Genomic DNA, 11,275 nt, shown 5'->3' with positions numbered 1-11,275 from the left:
AGCCTGTACCACAGTGGGTGTACCATCCTCAGGTACCCTCCAGCCTGTACCACAGATGCGTGATCCAGGCTGAAGTGTGATCATGCCGTGGTATTAAGACCTCCAGTACCCTCCCTCCCAGTCACCACTATCAGCCAATCTTATACCACAAAGATATAATCTTATACAACGTTATATATAGATAATAGGAGGTATCATGTTCAGTTAATAGGACTGACAATTATTAGGAGCGAGTGTTTAAGCCAGTATGACTTATATAACACGTGGAAGGACTACGACGACGGAGTGAAGGAATGGTGCCCAACCACTTCGACTATCGGAGATCGAACGTCGACCTGCAAGAGACGAGGTTGTCTCTCCTCCACCAGGTGCCGGATACTCCTCCACCTCCTCTCGTCCTCAGGGACCAGGTGCCGAGTGGTGATCCTCACCATCCCTGCCCCCCCCCCCCACTATCATCAACTACCCGGCTCTTGAGGTCCACCTTCACCCTCAAGGTTACCAGCACACACGGCCCGGGTCCGAGGCTTGACTAGAGGTTATCACCATTAAGGATGGGGTCACGGATGAGGAGGAAGACCGCATGCTAATTAAACCGTGGGAACCGTACGCGCGCCACCGCACGCACGCACGCACGCGCACACACACACACACACACACACACACACACACACACACACACACACACACACACACACACACACACACACACACACACACACACACACACACACACACGCGCACACACACACACAGTACCAATAGAACAACAGGCTATGGATAAAAATCTGAGAATCAGATGTATCAGAAAGCTGAATGGTTTATTTTGTACGTAAAAGTTGTGAGAAAAGGAATTAATTAGATGAGCAAGTTGTAGAAGCGAAGTCCACTCATAATTTTAAAAGTAGATATAATGAGGAATAGACCAGAAGTCATTGCATTAGACAACCATCGGCTACAAAGACTTTGTCCAAAAACTGGAACTCGATCCTGCAGGCACAAAACAGTGCGTACACGCACACTCACGAATCCACACGCATATATAGAAAGACTGTCCACACCGTGCGTGAGCGGAGAGCAAATGTCTGGTGAGAATTATCAGGTGGAAAGCGCCAAGCCATTACGACTATATAGCGCTGCGAAGGGATCAGGATAAGGATTCGGGATAGGACGGGGGGAAGGAATGGTGCCCAACAACTTGGACGGTCGGGGATTGAACGCCGCCCTGCATGAAGCGAGACCGTCGCTCTACCGTCCAGCCCAAGAGTGGTGAGAGTGAAGAAGAATGTTCCCAGCTGTGTGTGTGTGTGTGTGTGTCTGTGGCACCTTCCCTCCATGGTGAACCGAGCCTTGATGCGATTGACTTTAGTGAGACGTAAAGTTCTGATTACTTGGAGATATGTTGGAGTGTATGTGTGTGGTGGTGCGTGCGTGTGTGCTTACGGGACCCGAGACCCGATCTTGCGCCCCGTACACGCAGGTATGCTGTTCCACCTTACAGGTTCAGGAAGAAGAGAAGACCTGTCGGCATTGTGGAGAAGTGCCCAATAGACCGCTAAAACATTATCTAACACAGTGCAAAGTTACATGCCAAATAGGATTATCACTTGAGATTGAAGAGCTCACAAGATATTAAAGACATTGGACATAACCTTATTGACGCCAACAGGCGAATCACGAACAGTCATCCACTGCTCCAGGAAGGCTGAAATGTTTAACACTTGAACAAATCCACAAGGGCCGTGACGAGGATTCGAACCTGCGTCCGGGAGCATCCCAGACACTGCCTTAATCGACTAAGCTACGACAGGGTAAAAGTTTAAGGATTAAGGCAGTGTCTGGGATGCTCCCGGACGCAGGTTCGAATCCTCGTCACGGCCCTTGTGGATTTGTTCATTTGATGCATCACGTTAGCGTGATCTCTGTGTATAATGTTTAACACCTGGTGGGCTTGTGGCCGCGCAGGAATATCTGCATAAATAGGTCCTCCCTTTGTGTGGATTTAATTTCGTATGGTCTTCTCTCTGGTGTGGTCTCCCTGGTGTGGTCTCCCTGGTGTGGTCTCCCTGGTGTGGTCTTCCTGGTGTGTCTTCCCCTAGAGTGGTCTTACCATCGTGTGGTCTTTCCCTCGTAAAATATTAAAAGACAAGCTGGGATAACCAGGACAACACTGACATATGTGAGGTCGTACCTGTCGAATAGAAAATAAAGGTTCACAGTCAGAGAGACGTTGTTGATCAAGCTGAAGGGATGGAGCAAGTAGGGTGTACCTCTAGGCTCGGTCCAAGGGCCTTTACTCTTCTTAATTTATATGAATGACCTGCCCGAAGGAGTGAGCTCGTATATACAATATTTACAGATGATGCTAAACTAATGAGGAATGTAAAAACCGAGAAAGACTGCAGAAAGTTAAAGGATGACTTGAACTCCAGGAGTGAGCAGGCGAATGGCTGTTAGTTCAATCCAAACAAGTGTAATTTAATGCAGATGGGAAAAGCAGAAAGGAGCTCGGGACTCTACACCACAAAGGTCGGGCAAACTACAAGAATCAGAGAGAGAAAGAGATTTAGGAAGGGATATAATTCCAACACAAACACCAGAGACACACATGAACAGACTAACATCAGCAATGTATGAGATGCTGGCAAACATCAGAACAGTATTTCATACCCAAATAATGGTTCTGTCAAGGTAATTTATTCAACCTATGTTAGACCAGTACTAAAATATGCAGCAATAACCAGAAATTCACACTTCATGAAGCACACAAAATCAAAATTGAGACGTATAGAGGTTTGCAACAAGATTACTCCCAGAATTAAGAGGGTTAAGCTTAAGGTAGCTAAATAGCAAGACCCTGGAGGACACAAGAAACAGAGGTATTATATCTTAAGGGGAATAGAAAGATGGATAAGTACAGACTTTTTAAAAGGAGAGAAAGGCGGACACAAGTGGAAACCGGAAACATAAATGAGACAGGCACGTTTCGGTCCAGGACGGACCGAAACGTCGTCGTCCCTTCAATTTCTAGTGTGTGGTCTGGTCAACATAAATGAGACGACGACATTTTATGGAAATACTCGTACCCTGTACGAGAGGTCAGTACGAAAATGCATTAACGGAAAAAAAGTTGTGGAAGCCCGCTCCTTCGACACGTTTAAGGCCAACTTGGACAACAAGAAAATAGTGATCGACAAGAAAGTTAAATTATAACACAAAAAGTACAACAAGACCAGTAGACGGGCCTTAAAAAAGTAGACCTCACATCCCCTTTGTCACTATTAGGTAAGCACTGATAGGAAGCAACACTTCTCAGCCACACCTCTCAGCCACACCTCTCAGCCACACCTCTCAGCAACACCTCTCAGCCACACCTCTCAGCCACACCTCTCAGCCACACCTCAGCTACACCTCTCAGCCACACCTCTCAGCCACACCTCTCAGCCACACCTCTCAGCCACACCTCTCAGCCACACCTCTCAGCCACACCTCTCAGCCACACCTCTCAGCCACACCTCTCAGCCACACCTCTCAGCCACACCTCTCAGCCACACCTCAGCCACCCCTCTCAGCCACACCTCTCAGCCACACCTCTCAGCCACACCTCTCAGCCACACCTCTCAGCAACACCTCTCAGCCACACCTCTCAGCCACACCTCTCAGCCACACCTCTCAGCCACACCTCAGCCACCCCTCTCAGCCACACCTCTCAGCCACACCTTTCAGCCACACCTCTCAGCCACACCTCTCAGCAACACCTCTCAGCCACACCTCTCAGCCACACCTCTCAGCCACACCTTTCAGCCACACCTCTCAGCCACACCTCTCAGCAACACCTCTCAGCCACACCTCTCAACACACTCGACAAAACTAATATTCACTCGTGTACACCAAAGAGCTCAAGTCTACTTATATCACTCATGTTGTTGTTCATATCCGCCTGAGATGAGAGTGAGCCCCGCACAAGTTTTGTTTGTATTCACTAAACAGCTGATGTCTTAATTTGTTTTACACGTGGTTAACCTCACGTGATGTTTACGGTTGAACAGCTGATGCTCTAAAGGATTTTAAATGTGAATCGTCAAATGTTTTTGCCCATTTGCACCTCACCAGCTGAGAGAACTTTCAATACAAATGGTATTGTTTGGTAAGAGCTGTACGGGAAAGTGTATAGTGATACAATACGATGTAATTGATACTATGTGATGTAGGCACAGTGTAGAGCATTGTGGTACGGTGTAGATAAATGTAGTACGGTGTAGTGAAGAGTGATGTATAGCACAGTGTAGAGTAGTGTGGTACAGTGCGTTATATTGGCACAAAGTAAGGTGTTGAGAATAGATAGAGAATGCCATCAGGGCTGTACACACTGAAGGGCAGTAACCACCCTGTAACTACCACACCCTCACAGGAGTATTTTAACTCCTGTGAGTTATTTCAGTGAGTTAGGAGTATTTCAGGAGTAGCTTTAACACCAAGAGCGACAACAGAAGTAAACATAGACAGGATAACATCAGAGGCATACCCTAAACTACCGTAGACCTGAATAGAACGACAGTCAGAACATTGCCCACCACCTACGTGAGACCAGACCTAGAGTATGCAGCCCCCAACGTTGAGTTCCCACCTTAAAAATCAAATAATGAACTTGAAAAGGAACATAAGCTTGTAACCTGTGCGTCTCAGGACTACGTGGGATGAAGTACGAAGTGGATTGAAAAAGCTTCACCTCTTCGGAGAAGAGAAAGAGGAGACATGATGGAGAGACAACACAGGAGAAATGAGAAGATGCGAAAGGAGTAAATATTTACGATAGTTAACACGAGATCGAGAAGACATGGTAGCTTGAAACATCGATGAACCACAATGTGCCGAGATACTTCTTTAGTGTGAGAGCAGTTGGAAAATGGGATGAACAGGACAAGGAGGGAGTTGAAGCCTACTTCATATACAGTTTTAACAGTAAGTGTGAAAGGAGACACGCACGCAGTCATTGCATTGGACGTCGACAGCTGGAAAGTCTGGATTCGAGAGCTGAAGCTTGACCCCTGGAGGTACATGTATGTGAGAACACATTGAGAGTAGTGGTATAGTGTGGCGAGCTGCGATGCCCTACACACCAGTCAACCAGAAAATCTTCCGACATGAAACTCTACCAGGCATCGTCTGGCTCCTGGAGAGAGAGAGAGAGAGAGAGAGAGAGAGAGAGAGAGAGAGAGAGAGAGAGAGTGAGAGTATGAAGATAGCGGAAGAAATGAAAGAGAAAATAAACCGGACAGGCGAGCGGGAAGGCAGGCAGACAGGAGAGGGAAGGCAGAGAGGAACTAGGAGAAAGAGAAGCGCAGTAGAAGGCGGGATGTTCCTGCTTGACGAGCGGTAAATTAGCGATGTGCTTGCACGCAGGCAGTGTCTGCCTGAGTCAGGGAGCGAGAACAGCTCACCGTGCAAAATCTACAATTAGTGGTGCTTTATCACAGCTCTTGGTGGAGGGATTCAACTTCTGGTATACTCACTCAAGGCTGACCTCTCACCTCTCCCAACGCTGACCTCTCAGAGGGAACACTATGCACCTTGGCGTACCTGGTACCTTAACCACTAGACCACACGACTGTACAACAATCTTGGTAGTCGTGAGACTATTGATCTAAGATCTGACAGCACTCGGTGGTCAACTTGGGCATAGATATTTCATCGAATTACCTCACTTGGTGGGGGCATGTATGCGAACAAGCTTGAATGAGTCCCAAGCCAATATGCAACTGAAAACAATATTCAACCAGGTACGTCAAGATGCATAGTGCTCCTGCCTGTCTGGGTACGAATCCTGTGGTGTGGAGTTTTCAGTTGAACATTGGCTTGGGACTAATTAGTATTAGTTAGAAATTAGTATTAAACTAATTAGTATTAGTTAGAAATTAGTATTAAACTAATTAGTATTAGTTAGAAATTAGTATTAAACTAATTAGTATTAGTTAGAAATTAGTATTAAACTAATTAGTATTAGTTAGAAACAGCCCTCGTAGTGATAATTGTGTCATTTATAAAATACCTTGTAATGACTGTAATAAGTTCTATGTTGGGCAAACATCTAAATATTTGAAATGTAGAATTTCGCAACATAAATACTCTATAAGACATGGCCAACTGTCTAATGCTTCGTTCGTTCATTTGTCAGAAGATGCTCACCAAATTGATTGGGAGATGGCTTCTTCCATAAAGAATTGTAAAAGCACCTATAACAGAAACATAATTGAATCTGCTTTGATACAGATCACAAAAGAAAGTAATTTGAACATTAGCAGTGGTTTATATAACTTACATCCATTTTTAATAGATTAATTAAAGGGAGATTTGAGTAGGATCATTGGAACACATTTGTCTCACTAATTCATTGTAAATATTTACTATCTTATGCTATGATTCTCCATGTGTGGGGCTGCATCGGATGGGCCAATATGCCCTCTGCAGTTTTTGGGCGGCTCATATTTGTGTCCACTTACTGTTCCTCGCCTCACTCCACCATTCTCTCCTGCCTATTTATGTCCAGTACTCGACCTGTAAAACCACTCCTTCTGAAGATGTATTAATATACGAAAGTACTTAAGGAAATTTCTGTTTCATTTTTCCTCCGTGGTCTGACACTGTCACATTTTTAATCACGTGTTTATTTTTCGTGATTTACACACACACACACACACACACCTCCCCCACACCTTCCACACACTGGAACAGCCTCCCCCACCAGCAGAACACTCACCAAGGAGGCGATTTGAGAAGGGACAGAAGAAAGTGAGCCTCAAAGCGATGTACACAAACATAGATGGAATTACAAATAAAGCAAATGAGCTTGGAGAACTGGTACTAGAGGAAAACCCAGACATAATAGCCCTCACAGAAACAAAGATCACGAAAACGATAACAAATGCAGTGTTCCCACAGGACTATTATGTTATGAGGAAAGAGAGGGAAGGAAGAGGTGGGGGTGGTGTAGCTCTGCTGGTAAGACAAGGCTGGGATTTTGAGGAGATGGATATTCAGGGCTGTGAAGGTTTCAGTGACTACATAGCAGGTACTGTAACAAATGGAGGGAAAAAAATTATAGTCGCAGTCATATATAATCCACCACCAAATGACAGAAGACCTAGACAGGAATATGATAGAAACAACATGGCCACCATTAACATAATAGAAAGAGCAGCTTCTGTTGCTAGCAGGAATGGATCTGGACTACTAATTATGGGAGACTTCAACCATGGGAAGATAGATTGGAAGAACAGAGACCCGCATGGAGGACCAGAAACATGGAGAGCTAAGCTGCTGGACGTGGCAACAAGAAACTTTCTAAGCCAGCACACCAAAGAACCAACAAGAATGAGAGGAGAAGATGAACCAGCAATGCTTGATTTGATATTTACCCTAAATGAATGGGATATAAGGGAAGTTAAGATGGAAGCGCCCTTGGGAATGAGTGACCACAGTGTATTGAATTTTGAGTACCTGGTAGAGCTAGGACTTATCTCCCCCCAAAAAGAACTAGGAATCAAAAGGCTGGCATACCGAAAGGGGAATTATGAACAGATGAGAAGTTTCCTAAGTGAAATACCTTGGGACACAGACCTCAGAGACAAGTCTGTACAGGGTATGATGGACTATGTTACCCAAAAGTGTCAGGAGGCAGTAAACAGGTTCATCCCGGCCCAAAGGGAAAAATCCGAGAAGCAACAGAAGAATCCATGGTATAATAGGGCATGTATGGAAGCGAAGAAACTGAACAAAAAGGCGTGGAGGAACTTCCGGAATAACAGAACACCAGAAAGCAGAGAGAGATACCAGAGAACCAGGAATGAGTACGTCAGGGTGAGAAGAGAAGCAGAGAAAAATTTTGAAAATGATATAGCAAACAAAGCCAAGACCGAACCAAAGCTACTCCACAGTCACATCAGAAGGAAAACAACAGTGAAAGAACAGGTATTGAAACTTAGAACAGGCGAGGACAGGTATACAGAGAATGACAGAGAGGTGTGTGAGGAACTCAACAAGAGGTTCCAGGAGGTCTTCACAATAGAACAGGGTGAGGTCACTGTGTTAGGAGAAAGGGAGGTAAACCAGGCGGCCTTGGAGGAGTTCGAAATTACGAGAGAGGAGGTCAAGAGACACCTGCTGGATCTGGATGTTAGAAAGGCTGTTGGTCCAGATGGGATCTCACCATGGGTACTGAAAGAGTGTGCAGAGGCACTTTGCCTGCCACTCTCCATAGTGTATAGTAAGTCACTAGAGACGGGAGACCTACCAGAAATATGGAAGACGGCGAATGTGGTCCCAATATACAAAAAGGGCGACAGACAAGAGGCACTGAACTACAGGCCAGTGTCCTTGACTTGTATACCATGCAAGGTGATGGAGAAGATCGTGAGAAAAAACCTGGTAACACATCTGGAGAGAAGGGACTTCGTGACAAATCGCCAACATGGATTCAGGGAGGGTAAATCTTGCCTTACAGGCTTGATGGAATTCTACGATCAGGTGACACAGATTAAGCAAGAAAGAGAGGGCTGGGCGGACTGCATTTTCTTGGATTGTCGGAAAGCCTTTGACACAGTACCGCATAAGAGGCTGGTACATAAGCTGGAGAGACAGGCAGGTGTAGCTGGTAAGGTGCTCCAGTGGATAAGGGAGTATCTAAGCAATAGGAAGCAGAGAGTTACGGTGAGGGGTGAGACCTCCGATTGGCGTGAAGTCACCAGTGGAGTCCCACAGGGCTCTGTACTCGGTCCTATCTTGTTTCTGATATATGTAAATGATCTCCCGGAGGGTATCGATTCATTTCTCTCAATGTTTGCGGACGATGCTAAAATTATGAGAAGGATTAAAACAGAAGAGGACTGTTTGAGGCTTCAAGAAGACCTAGACAAGCTGAAGGAATGGTCGAACAAATGGTTGTTAGAGTTTAACCCAACCAAATGTAATGTAATGAAGATAGGTGTAGGGAGCAGGAGGCCAGATACAAGGTATCATCTGGGAGAGGAAATTCTTCAGGAGTCAGAGAAGGAAAAAGACTTGGGGGTTGATATCACGCCAGACCTGTCTCCTGCAGCACATATCAAGCGGATAACATCAGCGGCATATGCCAGGCTGACCAACATACGAACGGCATTCAGAAACTTGTGTAAAGAATCATTCAGAACTTTGTATACCACATATGTCAGGCCAATCCTGGAGTATGCAGCCCCAGCATGGAGTCCATATCTAGTCAAGGATAAGACTAAACTGGAAAAGGTTCAAAGGTTTGCCACCAGACTAGTACCCGAGCTGAGAGGTATGAGCTACGAGGAGAGACTACGGGAATTAAACCTCACTTCGCTGGAAGACAGAAGAGTTAGGGGGGACATGATCACCACATTCAAGATTCTGAAGGGGATTGATAGGGTAGATAAAGACAGTCTATTTAACACAAGGGGCACACGTACTAGGGGACACAGGTGGAAACTGAGTGCCCAAATGAGCCACAGAGATATTAGAAAGAACTTTTTTAGTGTCAGAGTGGTTGACAAATGGAATGCATTAGGAAGTGATGTGGTGGAGGCTGACTCCATACACAGTTTCAAGTGTAGATATGACAGAGCCCGATAGGCTCAGGAATCTGTACACCTGTTGATTGACGGTTGAGAGGCGGGACCAAAGAGCCAGAGCTCAACCCCCGCAAACACAACTAGGTGAGTACAACTAGGTGAGTACACACACACACACACACACACACACACACACACACACGCACACACACACACACATATATATATATATATATATATATATATATATATATATATATATATATATATATATATATATATATATGTCGTACCTAGTAGCCAGAACGCACTTCTCAGCCTACTATGCAAGGCCCGATTTGCCTAATAAGCCAAGTTTTCCTGAATTATTATATTTTCTCTAATTTTTTTCTTATGAAATGATAAAGCTACCCATTTCATTACGTATGAGGTCAATTTTTTGTTATTGGAGTTAAAATTAACAAAGATATATGACCGAACCTAACCAACCCTACCTAACCTAACCTAACCTATCTTTATAGGTTAGGTTAGGTTAGGTAGTCGAAAAACAATTAATTCATGAAAACTTGGCTTATTAGGCAAATCGGGTCTTGCATAGTAGGCTGAGAAGTGCGTTCTGGCTACTAGGTACGACATATATATATATATATATATATATATATATATATATATATATATATATATATATATATTTATATATATATATGAGAAAGAGAGAGGAGAGAGAGCGAGACAATTATAATGAGCACACAGCTTATTTATGATGCCGACTTGGCTGGCTAAGTGGCCCATTGGGGCACAGTTCGAACCCTGCCGAGGCTGGGATAGATAGCAATTCGACACGTGCTGGATGAACATAGGTGGAACATTCTCTAAGGTGGAATCCCACACCAGGTATTCCAACCTGGATATAAGACCTTATTTGTCGAGACCTTAGCCCATAAAGCCAAGCTCATAATGCATCAGTTAGTCATCTTCAGGCGACCTGAGCACTGCTTATGAAGCCTGCGACTGTCTAACTGAGCCACTTGCGTCGTGGGCTCTGGCGAGAACACACACGGTAACAGCATAATTAAAATGGGTCGATTTACATGTATAGCATTTGAAGATAATGTGAAGGAGTGATGTAGAATGCTCATTTACAGCGAATGTGCCTAAAGCAGATTAGGTTGTCTTGGGTCGAGTTAACTAGAGACGTCGTTACCCCTAGTAACAACTGTCCTTTCTGCGCAGACAGTTGTCGGGTGAACGTGGTCACTGTGTCGGCCGTGGACGGGTGGTGGGGTCCTCTAGTGACGCCGTCTGGAGGGGTCCCTGTACGTGATGGGACCTTGTGGTACGTGATGGAACCCCTGTGGTACGTGGAGGGGTCCCTGTACGTGATGGGACCCTGAGGTACGTGGAGGAGTCCCTGTACGTGATAGGACCCTGTGGTACGTGGAGGCGGGTCCCTGTACGTGATGGGACCCTAAGGTACGTGGAGGGGTCCCTGTACGTGATGAGACCCCCTATGGTACGTGGAGGGGTCCCTGTACGTGATGGGACCCTGAGGTACGTGGAGGGGTCCCTGTACGTGATGGGACCCTGAGGTACGTGGAGGGGTCCCTGTACGTGATGGGACCCTGAGGTACGTGGAGGGGTCCCTGTACGTGATGGGACCCTGAGGTACGTGGAGGGGTCCCTGTACGTGATGGGACCCTGAGGTA

At 45.5% G+C, this 11,275-nt stretch overlaps 1 protein-coding gene across 1 annotated transcript in view; it reads left to right on the top strand.

Moving 5' to 3' along the window:
- LOC123766080 (extracellular matrix organizing protein FRAS1) overlaps positions 1–11,275 on the top strand; it is a 368,121-nt gene that overhangs the window by 81,943 nt on the left and 274,903 nt on the right. The gene's annotated exons all lie outside the window — the stretch shown is intronic.

The sequence above is a fragment of the Procambarus clarkii genome, chromosome 5 (genome assembly GCF_040958095.1).
Source record: "Procambarus clarkii isolate CNS0578487 chromosome 5, FALCON_Pclarkii_2.0, whole genome shotgun sequence".
In the NCBI taxonomy this organism is placed as follows: domain Eukaryota; kingdom Metazoa; phylum Arthropoda; class Malacostraca; order Decapoda; family Cambaridae; genus Procambarus; species Procambarus clarkii.
The sequence above is the reverse complement of the archived record's forward strand: the minus strand, read 5'-3'. Positions and strand labels throughout refer to the sequence as shown.